This window comes from Phaseolus vulgaris, chromosome 3, assembly GCF_051622355.1.
Source record: "Phaseolus vulgaris cultivar YP4 chromosome 3, ASM5162235v1, whole genome shotgun sequence".
Lineage (NCBI taxonomy): Eukaryota > Viridiplantae > Streptophyta > Magnoliopsida > Fabales > Fabaceae > Phaseolus > Phaseolus vulgaris.
Genome location: NC_143500.1, coordinates 12,904,791 through 12,920,145, shown reverse-complemented (window position 1 = coordinate 12,920,145; position 15,355 = coordinate 12,904,791). Strand labels below are relative to the sequence as shown.

At 35.0% G+C, this 15,355-nt stretch overlaps 1 pseudogene; it reads left to right on the top strand.

Annotated features, from left to right (window-relative positions):
• Positions 1–10,256: 10,256 nt before the first annotated feature.
• On the top strand, positions 10,257–12,938 carry LOC150028691 (uncharacterized; annotated as a pseudogene).
• Positions 12,939–15,355: the final 2,417 nt, after the last annotated feature.

The window sequence follows — 15,355 nt, the reverse complement described above, 5'->3', positions numbered from 1 at the left end:
GGTATTTGAATAAGATTAGGCATGGTTAATTCATTGACAGAGGCTGAATAAACAAGTAGTCCAAGTAGTGTAGCATCGTGACTTGTGAGTGGCTTATTATTTTAAGACAAGGTTGAATTGGATCTTAGTTCGTGCTCATGTCCAACACTTAACTCTATTCAAGTGGTTTGATGTGTTGATGTGGGAACTGGTGAAGGAAGTTGGACATTGATCAATTACAGTAAACACTAGCACAAAATGTATAAACAATGACTATTTATTTAATGTGGTTTTAGGGTTAGCCGTTGTCATTCAAAACGCGGTGGCATTTTTGAAATTAATTTTATTTACGAATGCGGCTATTTGTAATAGCCGCATTCTTAAATCAAAGTGCATGATTTACGAATGCGGCTATTTAAATAGCCGCATTTGTAAATCAAAGCGCATGATTTAAGAATGTGGCTATTACTAATAGCCGCATTCTTAAATCATTTTTACCCTAATTTTGAAGCGCGCCACTTACGCTTTCATACTTTCTTTCTTTTTTGCGCTTCGCATTTTCTCTTTGTTTCTGCTCTGGTGTTCCTCTCTTCTTCTGCGAGTTTCAATGTGTTCTCGTACCATTGTAAGTTCGTTTCGATTCACTCGCTTTCTTCTTCACCAATGGTTTATAATTTTATTTTTTTTCACTTATTTGTTTGTTTTCTTGCATTGGCTCTGACGCTTCATCTTCTCTTTTGTTTCTGCTCTCGTGCTTCCTCTCGTTTTCTACGAACCTTCATTGTCTTCATTGTGCCATTGTAAGTTCGTTTCAAGTTCTTTTTCTTCTTCACCATTGGTTTATATATATTTTTCCGTTTATCTTATCTTTTTGTTTTCTTGTATTGATGAAGGTCACCACTGCTTCATTGCCTACTGTTTGTGTTATTGTTATGTCGTATTTGCTCCGTTGTTGCTGCTGTCACCGCTATTGCTGCCTTAGGGTTTAGGGTTTTAATTTTTTTTTAAAATAATTAAATAAGAATGCGGCTATTTACCATAGCCGCATTTATAAATCACATTACGAATGCGGCTAAATAGCCGCACTTGTAAATCTCCGATTTAAGAATGCCTGCTGATCAAGTGCGGCTATATAGCCGCCCTTATAAATGTAAAATAGCCGCATTCGTTTTGCCTTTCTGCACTAGTGAAACCAAAATAGAAACAAACAGTTGTAACATCATAAACAACCAATAACATTGTTTAACAAAAGATGTTGTTGCTCACCCCTCCTGAACAAACTCAAGGGGGCTGAGAAACTGAAGAACTCAGTTACATTAAGTTTGTCCCTAAGAGAGGAAAAGCAAGTAGGATTTGTGTCTAACATTAACAACTCAAATACTTACAGCTACAGTAGATGAATCGGGATCACTTAGCAAGATGATTAAGGTAGATATCATGTTTGGAGCTTCATCAACTTGATATAACTTGCTATTTTTGAAGAAATATCCCATCAGATATGAACTAGATCTTCTTGTAGCAGCCTGTAGACGATTATAAAAAAGAACACATGTTTCCTTCGGTTCTGTAACCAAGGAACACATGTTTCCAACTATTTGGGCTGCCCTCTTTTTAGTGTCAGCACTTCTGATGGAGATCAAGCTCAAGAGGACATGGAGGCCAATCATCAAGCTCAAGAAGAGGTGGAGGCACAAATGGAGGACGCCCATGGAGGTCAAAGTCCACCTCAAAGGATTACAAGAAGCATGTTCAAAGCTTTGGGAGCTAGAGGACATTTATTTTCTCTTTTTGTAATTTCTTTAGTTGAAGGTGCTTAGAGGAAAACATTAGAAACCTCTTTTGTTTTAGCATCTTGTAGGTTTTAATTAGGAGCTTTAGGGGGGTGTATTAGTAGAGAGGTGTAGGAGTAGAATAGAAGGTGCCATAGGATGTTTGTTTTAGGCGCCGGTTTCTAGAATAGTTTAGGAGGGAATTTTAAAATGTTTTAGCTTAGTTTTTCAGCACCTTAGGCTATATATAGAGGTGCTCTCTTTGTAAAATTCAGATTGGAATTAATCTAAGAAAACTCTACTCAAATTTTGAGTGACCTTTGGAGAGCTTTTAGAGCCTTCTTCTCTAGTCTTATCTTGATGGATCAATGGAGTCCTCAAGTGGCGGCATCACTCTCATCTAGGAGCATTCCACACTTCTAGTGGCGAGATCATCCATCCTCCTTCCATCTTCATGAGCATTCTCTTCTCCTTCCTTTCTTCTTCTTCAATTGTTCATGTTGCTTTGTGTTCTTGAGTTTTTCAGTTTCGGTTTTTCTATTTTCCAGCACTATGTTCTGTTTTGTTCTTAATTCTGTTCGGTTCATATGAATTGTTGTTTAATTCTGTTCGGTCATTCCAGCTTTCATTCCCTTTGTTGATTCAATTTGACAATATTTGGTTCATCCAAATGAGTTTGGGATTTGGTACTAGTTTTTGGTGAGTTCTTGTCTTAAAACAATGATCCAACTCTAAGAAAAGTGCCTCTATATTTTCCAGCTCAAGGTGATTCCTAAGAATGTCAAGAATCTTGTTCTATGTGGCTATTGGAATCACATCATGTGGTATCATGAGTCTTAGGTTCATTCTTGTTTAATTGTTGAGTTGTGTGCACTTTGTTTCAAGAGCTCTTTTAATTTCTTGCAATTTAAGTTTCTGTTTTAGAATTTTACTTGAGTATTCTTGCTGTTTTTCTTTTACACCAAGTGTTTGTGAAAAGGTTTATGGCACTCATAATTCTTATGAGTATGGTTGCTCTTTTGGAATGGCAATATCCTTCCTAGAGTTTACCTTAAGCTTCCTTTCACTTGTTACAATTTGTGATGTGTCTTTTAATTTTTGAATCATGTCAAGTTTTGTCTTAGTCATGTTATTCCATATATGTCATTACTTCTAGTAGTACTTTTATTGTTTTGATTGTTTCTTGCTTTGGTGTCATATAATTTTCTGAATTGATGTTGATCCTTTGTGCATTTTCTTTTTAGAATTGAGTTCATACTTGTATTCTAGACCTATACAAGTTCCAATACATCATTTTCTATTATGTCTTTGCTAGTTCATCATCCTGTTTTTTATTCCTATTAGGATTCCTCTGTTTCTGAAAAAAGTGCTTACTGTTTTTCCTTATTGCAACTGATTTACGTACTGTAAAATTCTAAAATTCTGGATTTGAGATATTCAAAGTGTTAGAAAAGAATAGAAAAAAGAATCATTCAAAAATATGAAGTACACAAAAAATGATAAATAAAATAAAAAAAGTGTACATTCCTGCCAAAAAAAATACGGTAATCTGGCAGCGATTTTAAAAAATTTATTTCTCTCAATTGGCTTACTGTTTTTAATTGATTCCAGTGCCATTATTGAGTTAACATCTTGAAGTTTCTGTGGTTTAAATTTCATAATCCAGTTCGCTCTACAACGTTCCAGTTAAATCAGTGAATATCAAGCACAGTTTACATTTAAAAAAAAAAAAAATTCCAGTAGCTAAATTTTTTGTTTTCTTCATCTACTCTATTGCTTTTCCTTAGGTATTCTTTTGTGTGCTACTTTTCTCATTGAGTTCTTTATTTTCTTGATTGTCTTTCATTCTTACTCTTTGAGTTTGTCTTACATATAGTATTCCTTTTGCAATTACCTTTCCTTGCTTATACCTTTTCTTGTTTGTCTTTATTGTTTCTTTGGTTTTGTGGTGGTTTGCTCTTAAGATTGGTGTGCTTGCTTTGACATATTTCATTTGAGGATTCCAAGGCCTCAAGATCAGATTGGTGCAAGAACATTATTTCTTTGAGAGTGATATCTTTTTCAGCCTTAGTTCACTTCGGCAGTTCATTGCCAAAAGCTCACTGTTTTTGCTAATTTTTAACTTGTTTGCTGTTTTTTAATTACAAATGGCTGGATTTTCAAGTGATGCATCCTACAAGCAGAATTCTCCTTCCAAAGCTTCCATTCTTGGTGAATTGCATGAAGCTCAAAGAACAATTAGACGGTTGGAGGAGAAAATGCTAAAGATGGAGGTCCAACAAGCTAGACCATCTCCTTCTATCCATGATAGACATCATTCTCATAGACCATCTTCAAGAGCTTCTTCAAATGATGTTGGCCGTGAAGATGAGCATAGGAGAAGGAGACCTCCACCCCAAGTCCATGGACAAAGACATCATCACCAAGGGGAAAGAATTCACTACGGCAATGGCTTCTACCATGATGCAAAGTCCAAGCTTCCTTCGGTCAAGCTCCCTTGTTTTAATGGTTCTAGTGATCCAAATGTGTATTTAGATTGGGAGGCTAAGTGTGAACAAATTTTTGAGATCCATGAGATCCAAGATGAGCATAAGCTCAAGCTAGCCACCCTAGAGTTTAGTGATTATGCCATGAAATGGTGGCATGGAATTGTAAAGGACATTATCTATCACAAGGGTCCTCCCGTGGACTCTTGGAACTCTTTAAAGGATCATATGCGCGCTAGGTTTGTGCCCCCACATTTTAGGAAAGACCTCATGTTGAGACTCCAACGGTTTCAACAAGGCACGCTAAATGTGGATGAATATTATAAGGAGCTTGAGACGCTTGTGCTTAAAATTGAATTAGAAGAAAGTGAAGAAGCCATGGTTGCTAGGTTTGTGAGTGGTCTTAGGAAGGATATTCAAGACATTGTTGAGTTACAAGAGTATTCATCATTGGGCTCTTTAGTTCATCTTGCAATGAAGGTGGAAGCCCAACTTGCTAAGAAAAACTCTTTTAAAAATGCTTCCAATGATGGATACTACTCCAAGTCTTGGAGAAACAAAACTTCTTTTTCTAAACATCCTTCCAAAGATTCTTCTTTCAAACCCAAGGAATCTAAGCCATCTACTTCTAGACCTAAGTCTCCCACTAGAACATCTAACAAAAAATGCTTTAAATGTATGGGTTATGGTCATATTGCTGCAAATTGTCCTTCCAAACGAAGTATGTACATGCATGAGGGCATTGTAGTTAGTGAGCATGATTCGGATTCTCCAAAGCATTCATTGCATTCTCATGCATCTAGTGAGGAAGAGAGCGAATGTCCACTTGAAGGGGACTTGTTAGTTGTGAGAAGACTTCTTGGACAAGTTTCACAACCTTTTGATGAAAGTCAAAGGGAAAATATTTTCCATACAAGATGTCTTATTCAAAACAACATTTGTTCCTTGATAGTGGATGGGGGTAGTTGTGCAAATGTGGCTAGTACAAGAGTAGTAGATAAGCTTGGATTGCCTACTATCTCTCATACAAAGCCCTACAAGTTACAATGGCTTAGTGAAGTAGGAGAAATAATTGTTAATAAACAAGTCCTCATCCATTTCTCCATTGGAAAATACAAAGATGAGGTATTATGTGATGTTGTGCCCATGGAAGCCAATCATGTTCTTTTGGGAAGGCCTTGGCAATTTGATAGAAAAGTTTTACATGATGGCTTTACCAACAAACTATCTTTTGAATTCCATGGTCACAAGGTTACTTTAAAATCTCTCTCTCCAAGAGAAGTCCATGAGGACCAAGTTATCATGAAGAAAAAGAGGGAGAGTGAAAAAGATAAAAAAGATAAAAAAGATAAGAGTTCTAAGCCTACACTCCTTGTGTCTAGGCGTGACATTGAAAGGGAAATAGTGGCTCATCATCCTCTTTTCTTAGCCATCCCTAGAACTCTTAGAGTAGAATCACTTGTTGATAGTCCTCATTGCTTGGAAAATTTGGTAGAAGAGTTCAAAGATGTGTTTCAAGATCCTCCAAATGGACTTCCACCTTTGAGAGGGATTGAGCACCAAATTGATTTGATACCGGGCTCTTCTTTACCAAATCGTCCAGCATATAGGACCAATCCAAGTGAAACCAAGGAAATTCGCCAACAAGTTGAGGCTTTGATTGAGAAAGGGTGGGTGCAAGATAGCATGAGTCCTTGTGCTATGCCTATCATCTTAGTGCCAAAAAAGGATGGCACATGGCGAATGTGTTCGGATTGTAGGGCCATAAATAACATAACCATTAAGTATAGGCATCCCATACCTAGACTAGATGATTTGTTGGATGAATTACATGGTTCTAAAATCTTTTCAAAGATTGATCTTAAAAGCGGCTACAATCAAATCCGTATCAAACCGGGTGATGAATGGAAGACGGCTTTTAAGACCAACTTTGGTTTATATGAGTTGTTAGTTATGCCTTTTGGTTTAACTAATGCACCAAGTACCTTCATGCGCCTCATGCATCATGTTCTTAGACCTTTCATTGGTAAGTTTGTTGTGGTTTACTTTGATGACATTCTCATTTATAGCTTATCTTTGAATGACCATAGGTTGCATGTTAGGCAAGTTTTGGAAACCCTTAGGAAGGAACATTTGTATGCTAACCTTGCTAAATGTATGTTTGCTCTTGATCATATAGAATTCCTAGGGTTTGTTGTGAGTTGTAAAGGGGTCCATGTGGACAAAACAAAGGTGGTGGCCATTCAAAATTGGCCTACACCGAAATCTTTGAATGAGGTCTAAAGTTTTCATGGGCTTGCTTCTTTCTATAGAAGATTTGTCCCAAACTTTGGTACCATTGCCGCACCACTCAATGACATAGTGAAAAAGGATGTGGTCTTTCATTGGGGAGAAGCACAACAAAATGCTTTTGATACTTTGAAAGAAAAATTGACTAATGCTCCCATCTTGGCCCTTCCTAATTTCACTAAGACATTTGAGATTGAGTGTGATGCTTCAAGCATAGGTATTGGGGCTGTTCTCCTTTAAGAGGGCCACCCCATAGCCTATTTTAGTGAGAAATTGAAGGGAAGTCATCTCAACTATTCCACCTATGATAAGGAATTATATGCACTTGTTAGGGCTTTGTTTACTTGGCAACACTATCTTTTTCCCAAAGAGTTTGTGATACATAGTGATCATGAATCTCTTAAATATTTGAAAAGCCAAAACAAACTTAACAAGAGGCATGCTAAGTGGGTGGAATTCATTGAGCAATTTCCTTATGTGATCAAACACAAGCAAGGAAAAATAAATATTGTGGCGGATGCTCTTTCTAGAAGATACACCTTGCTAAATCTTTTAACCTCTCAATATCTTGGTTTTGATCACATTAAGGAACTTTATCATGATGACCTTGATTTTTCTCCCATCTATCAAGAGTGTCTTAAAGGAGGACACAAAGACTTTTTTATTCAAGATGGCTTTCTTTTTAAAGGAAAACGTCTTTGTGTTCCCCAATGCTCTATTAGATTATCTCTTGTTAGAGAAGCTCATGAGGGGGGTTTAATGGGACATTTTGGGGTTGCTAAAACTTTGGATGTGTTGCATGAACATTTCTTTTGGCCTCATATGCATAAACATGTTCATAGTTTGTGTGATAAATGCATAGCTTGCCGCAAAGCTAAGTCTAAAATGCATCCCCATGGTCTATATACTCCTCTTCCTATCCCTTCAATGCCTTGGGTAGATATATCTATGGATTTCATCTTAGGCTTACCCAAGACATCAAAGGGAAAGGACTCCATTTTTGTGGTAGTGGATCGTTTTTCAAAGATGGCTCACTTTATTCCTTGCCACAAAGTGGATGATGCATGCCACATTGCAAACCTCTTCTTCCAAGAAGTGGTTCGCTTGCATGGGATTCCTAGGTCTATAGTGTCCGATAGAGATCCTAAATTCTTGAGTCACTTTTGGAAGACCTTGTGGGGCAAGCTTGGAACTAAGCTTTTATTTTCTACCACTTGCCACCCACAAATTGATGGTCAAACCGAGGTGGTGAATAGAACTTTAGGACAACTATTGAGATGCTTTATTTCGGGGAATCCTAGAGTGTGGGAGAATTTACTACCCCATGTTGAGTTTGCATATAACCGAGTAGTAAATTCTACCACCTCCCATTCTCCTTTTGAGGTGGTCTATGGGTTTAATCCTCTAACACCTCTTGATCTTCTTCCTATTCCCCTTCTTGAAGATGTCTTGTGCAAAGATGGAGATGAAAAGGCTTCTTTTGTGAAAACTTTGCATAAAGACATCAAGAAGAGAATTGAGAAGAAGGTTGGCAAGTATGTTGAACTTGCCAATAAAAGGAGAAAAGCATTGTTGTTTGATGAGGGCGATTGGGTTTGGCTTCACTTGAGAAAGGATCGTTTTCCTACTCAAAGGAAGTCCAAACTAATGCCTCGAGGGGATGGACCTTTCCAAGTCCTCAAGAGGATTAATGACAATGCTTATGAGTTAGATATGCCTGATACTTTCTTAGGTAGTCATACTTTTAATGTCAGCGATCTAACTCCCTTTTCTGTAGGTCTCCAGAATTCGTGGTCGAATTCTCTCCAACTCGGGGAGTATGATGGAGATCAAGCTCAAGAGGACATGGAGGCCAATCATCAAGCTCAAGAAGAGGTGGAGGCACAAATGGAGGACGCCCACGGAGGTCAAAGTCCACCTCAAAGGATTACAAGAAGCATGTTCAAAGCTTTCGGAGCTAGAGGACATTTATTTTCTCTTTTTGTAATTTCTTTAGTTGAAGGTGCTTAGAGGAAAACATTAGAAACCTCTTTTGTTTTAGCATCTTGTAGGTTTTAATTAGGAGCTTTAGGGGGGTGTATTAGTAGAGAGGTGTAGGAGTAGAATAGAAGGATGAAACCTTCAAATAGAAAGATGGGTTAAGGAACACAATCTATAGCTTAAAAGGAATTTAGAACTCAAAATGTAGTGTTTCTTTGTATCATACCTCAGTCAATTTGGGAACAATCTTAGGGAGACATTGAGACAACTGCTGAGGAGCACAATAAGCCATAACACCAAGAAGTTGTACACTACTTTGTTTTGTCCTCCAAGCTTTATCTTCAAGACCCTGAGAAAATAGAATAGTTATGAAAAATTTCATTGATGTAGAAGCATAATAAATGTGATATCTATAAGTAGGTAGGAAGCAAACATAAATTCTCCTTCAAATTGCATACATAAGCTACATTAAGAATAATTGGATTATCAGATTTCAGAAATATGTTACTATTTTAATCATCTTCAAATTGCAAGTTGGAATAGGCATTAAAGCTTATTTAAAAAATAAAACTGGAGAAACTGCAAAATAAAATTCCCTGTATTCACAACCCTATGTGCATGGAATTTGGAAAGAGAACATTGAGAAAGAATCATTTCTGAAATGACAGACCAGTTAAAAACAAAAGAAAACCCCGTAGCACCATCCTAATATCATGCATAGGGAACAATAATAAAATAAGAGAAATCCATAATACAAAAAATTTACATGACGTCATAGAAGAGGCTCAACAATTCCTAGTAGTATGTGGATATTGCAGTCGCTCAACAATATGGTTTTGTCTTGATGAAAAATATTTTATGTGATTATTTATTTATAGTCTCATCAACTTATATACTCCAAACCTTTTATGCCTAACTTTTCCTACATTGATGACTCATGGAAAGCATTTACCAGGTCTTGTGCTTTCGTTAGAATTTGGTGTGTGAAAGAGGACTTATTAAAACATCTTTTCAAATTTCTAATTTTATTGAATTACAGTAATCAATGCATAAGTGAAACTTGTACAAACTATTTAGTTGTTATTTTTGTTTCTTATTTAAATTAGAGAAAACAATTTAAGAAGTGTTGAATAATTTAAATTTTGATAGTATGCAATACAATCCAATTTCACTAATATGCATGATCAAACATGCTAACTAGGATCTTCTAATTTTTGGCTTTTACTATGTTTGGTAAAAGAATTTGATGCATGCAAACAAGTGCATGGTTATTGAACAAGTAACACATGGTTGTTGATCAGGTCTAACTACTAGTTTTTAGAGGAATGCAAAATGAATTTTATATATCTTGTTTATGCTTACAGGTTAGCTGGTGCAAATTTGAAGTGACCGTCAACTCTCTTAAACACATAAGGACTTCAACTCCTTCTAAAATCACTTATAAGATTCCTTCAGTAGTAAGCCCTTCAGGTCAATTTTGTAGTTTTTCTGTTGAGATAAGTATTTAGGTTTTGTTTATTCCATCTAATATATTATTGAAGCAAACACACAAATCATGTGACTTCATAGGACCGTCCAATTAAAAAAAAATTGGTTTACAACCAATTTATTACCAATATTTTGAGTTGAAAATCATTTTACAACCATTGTGATATGGTATGATAGTTTTGTTTGATAATTCTTATATATCACTACTCATAGAGCAATGCTATATAGGCTAATAATTTCATCACTGGTATATACATATATTCCATGCAGAAAAATGGATCGAAGTTGGATGTATGAACGACTTGATCCTTCAAGGAGACTTAGCAAACAATTCATGACTGGAGTAAGTGAATTTGTTTCAAAGACAATGAATCAAACTTTTTATACTTTAGAAGGAGGGATAAGGTGTCCTTGCATACAGTGTGTCTGTGAGAAAATTCTTCCCCCATCTCATGTGACGACTCATTTCCTACAATATGGTTTTAAACCTATCTACATAGTATGGGTTCAACATGTAGAAGAGATGTCAAGTGAGGACAATGTTGGTTATGCATCCAGTGGCCATGGAAGAATGAAACTTGTTGATAACATTGGTTCAATGACCAATATGGTGTATGATGCATACATGCAAGAAGCAGACATAACAAGTCATTATGGTCACATGGACAACGAAGATGAATATGTAGAAGAGTCACCTAATACGAAAGCCCAAAGGTTTAATGATATGTTAGCAGCTGCAAATGAACCGATTTATGATGGTGCCACCGAGTCAAAATTATCAGTAGCCATCAGACTACTAGCAGCTAGAACGAATTAGCATACACCTGAAAAATGTTTAGACCATTTCATAAAATTGTTAGTTGATGTAGCTCCCAATGATAATTGCATACCAAAGAATTACTACGAAGCTAAAAAAATTGTGTCAAGTCTTGGGTTGAAAACCCAAAAAATTGATTGTTGTGAAGCTGGATGCATGTTATATTACAAGGATGACAACCATTTAACTGAATGCAAATCTTTTCATCTTCCTTGATATTTTCCTCCTAAGGGTGACAAGGGAAGATACAAACAAATTCCAAGGAAGAGAATGTTTTATTTTTCAACCATCCCAAGATTACAAAGACTGTATGCATAAGTAGAATTTGCTAAGCAAATGAGATGGCATTTTCAAAACAAAAAAGAAGATGGCATACTGCGACATCCATGTGATGGGGAAGCTTGGAAACACTTTGATAAGATATATCTGAATTTTGCTATTGACCCACGACATGTGAGACTTGGTTTATGTTCCGATGGGTTCACTCCTTATGTCCAAGCTTTAACATCCCCATATTCTTGTTGGCCTGTATTTCTTACTCCTTATAATTTGCCCCCTGAAATGTGTATGACCAAACCATACATGTTTCTAACTTGTCTCATACCTGACCCAAGTAACCCAACTTAAAAAATAGATGTCTACTTGCAATCTCTTATTGATGATCTTAATCAATTGTGGAATGAAGGTGTAATGACATATGACATCTCTACGAGAGAAAACTTTGTCATGCGAGTTTGCTTGATGTGGACAATCAATGATTTTCCAGCTTATGGCATGTTGTCAGGATGGGGGACTAAAGGTAAATTAGCATGTCCTCATTGTATGGAGGACACGAAAGCTTTTACATTACCACATGGTGGTAAAAGTAGTTGGTTTGACTGTCACCGTCGATTCTTGCCTACCGATCATCCATTTAGGAGAAGCAAGAGGAGATTTACGAAAAACAGGATTGAGTTGGATGGGCCTCATAATTTCCTAAATGGAGAGCAATTGTGGGAATTTATTCGAGACTTTCCAAAGTTGACTGATGGTCCATTTGATACCTTATTAGCATATGGACAATATTATAATTGGACAAAAAGATCAATCTTTTGGGATCTGCCATATTGGAAACACAATTTGCTAAGACACAATCTTGATGACATGCACATTGAAAAAAACTTTTTTGATAATGTCTTCAATACTGTGATGGATGTCAAGGATAAAAAAAGGACAATCACAAGGCAAGAATGGATGTTGCTGAATTTTGTGGACGTAGTGACTTAGAATTGGTTCAGTTACGAAATGAGAAGTTAGGAAAGCCAAAAGCAAACTACACTTTCACAGAAAAAGATGCAAAATCAATTTATAAATGGATTACAAAATTAAAAATGCCTGATGGATATGCCTCTAACATTGCTAGGTGTGCAAACATTGATAAAGGGAGTATGCATGGTATGAAAAGTCATGATTGTCATGTCTTCATAGAGTGTTTACTACCAATTGCATTTCGTTCATTACCAGAATTTGTTTGGAATGTGATAGCTGAAATAAGTCGATTTTTTAGAGATTTATGTTGTAACTCTTTGAGGATGGATGATTTAATTCGAATGAAAGCGAATATTTCTATTATTATATGTAAATTGGAGAGAATCTTCCCACCAAGTTTCTTTGATTCAATGGAACACTTGATTATTCATCTTCCTACTAAGGCAATACTTGGTGGTCCTGCCCAATACAGATGGATGTATCCATTTGAAAGGTAATCACCCAATCCTCAGTTTTATTGTTCATAATTATTGTTGAATACTTAAAACTTGACATGTGTGTAGGTTGATGAGAGATGCAAAACGATCAGTGGCTAATTTAGTAAGGGTAGAAGATTCAATATGTGCATTCTACTTACACTGTGAAATAACTTATTTTTGTTCTCATTATTTCCAACATGTAAGCTTGTTGTCAAATACAAGTTTGAGAAATGATCCTCAGACTAGTTCAAATGAGGGAGTTGAATCAACATTGTTCATTCTCAACAAATGTGGTTGTCTTAGTGGATCATGCAAAGAATATTGGCTAAATGATGATGAATATCGTTCTGCCCATGTACATATCCTCATCAATTGCAATGAAGTTAAACCAATACTTGAGTAAGTTAACAACAACAGAATTTATATTGATTATGTTTAAATTGCAGTTTATGACTGATTACTTATTTATTTCAAGATTGTTCTTACAAGTTAACAACAACGAAGAGGGTTCAGTGAATATACATAGACATTTTCCAGAATGGTTTAAAAACTACATAAGTATTATTTAATTTAACAACTAAGTAAGTGTTACTTAATTTAACAACTATGTAACTATTTCATAGGTTTATGATGAGAGGAATAGGGTGATTGACCCAAACATGAAAGCATTAGCTTGGGGACCTAATTCATCTACAACATCGTGGAACATGTAGTTTGTTAATGGATACAAGTTCCATACAAAGTCATGGAGTGAAGACAACCTTCAATACTTTCTCCTTCTAGTGATTACTTTTCTCATAATGAACAACTTCATCAACAAGTGATGCAAGCAAATGAAAGAGTCGATCAAGCAACTCAAATAGCTGCTCAAGCAAATCAAAAGTGTGCAATGTTGGAGGATAAAATAAATTTCATGGAGCAAAAGTTAACCATGATGATGGAGTGACAACAGGGTGACACCTCAACAAGCACAAGTCAGGTTCACCCTCACTATGCTCGGAACTTTGATGATCGACCCCTGTCTTGAGTTCATCATTTTTTAAGTTTTCTTAAAACAATATTTGTGTATGGTACTATAACTTGTTTTTCCTTGTATTAACTAGATTTTGTTTCATTACCTCATTGAGGGTAGGTCATATGTGCAATTCATCTTGAGCCTTATCATCAGGGGAAGGATACACAAATTTTGGATGAGATGCATTTCTTAAGGTTTATGCTTTAGTGTTTAGAAAGAGCTTAGTTTTGCTTAGCCCTTCCACAAGCTCTATCTTTTTTTTTTTTATTGCAGATCTAGTTTCACTTTTGAAGTTAGTCTTAATTCCTAACCACCCTAAAGTTGCTTTTGGAGAAGTTTAGATGTGGCTGAAACATTAGTGATTGATGTTATAAAATGATAAAAAAGTTTATTTTCCTTTCGTGGGTGATTAGATAGTAACATACTGATTTGCTTAGTATTCAATAGGATTCGGATATTTGAGACATCTCTTAAACCATCATCATCATCATCTTCATGTTTTGTTCATTTCTTTTTTGTTATGTATTTACCGTAGTAGTCTTCTTGTTTCTTTTTATAGTTCGGTTGTTGGCTTGCTTTATGTAAGTCTTCTATTTTTGTTAAGATGTATCTTTTCTCATATGCACATACAAGCACCAACTAAGTATAACAAAAGTAAGTATTTAAATGAAATATGAAGTATTATTTTCAACCTTTGTACACTTTCAAATCTATGCCTCGATACTTGTGTTCTATAAGAGTAGTTGTATAAAAAATGCATGACATTGTACATTTTATAAGAATAGCTGTATAAAAAAAATATTTATTATAAAAAATTGCTAACATATGTCATATCATTACACATTTTATTTATGGAAATTGACCCTTTGCATATATTAATAAAGTATGTTTAGAAAAATTTTATAATTTTATTTAATATATATATATATATATTTATTAACTGGTAACTAATGCTTTTAACAGTGAAATAATTATATATTGTTAGTTGTTAATGAAACTGTTAATAAATATTTTTTAAATGGACTATTTTTAATAAATTATTTGTATTTTCTAAATAAAATATATCAATATTGTTTTTTTTATTGTTAAAATTTATGTTAGGAATCACAATGGAAGTATCAATAGGGTTTATTAATAAATCCTATTATATATTTTTTTAGAGACGATGTTATTTCTATAGTAGTGTAGTGTGTAACCTAAAGTAAGTTAAATCTAAACCTTAATAAATTTTCAAGACAAGTAAAAAGTATAAAGAAAAAACTATAAATAAAACCTTTTTACTAAGAAAAACATTTCTTCATATTGCTCCTAAAATAATTGTATCTTTAATAATTATATTGAAAAAATGAAACAGGTAAAAAATAGGATAAATGCAATAAGAAAGAGAGAAATAGATTAATTTTAAATTTCACATTAGTTAATGTAATTTTAAAATTGATTTATTTTAATAAAAAAATATTTTTCTTTTTAATTATAATCAGATAAATTTAAAATATTTTTCAATAAAAAAATTTCACGTCTTCTTTGTGTGCTAAACTTGTAGGCTAAGCCTACACTTCTTCAAATAAATAATATGCATGGACAACAGAAGGCTTAGCCCACGCTTATTTAAACTCACCTACTTTAAAAATGTGTGGGCACCTTGAAGGCCAAGCCCACGCTAATTTGTGTCCATGAAGGCTTAGCCTACGCTTATTGTGGGCAACAGAAGGCTAAGTCCTTGCTTATTTAAAGATTGTGTGCCATTTTCATGGGCTAAACTCACACTACTTTAAAAATGTGTGGACGCTTTGAAGGCTAAGCCC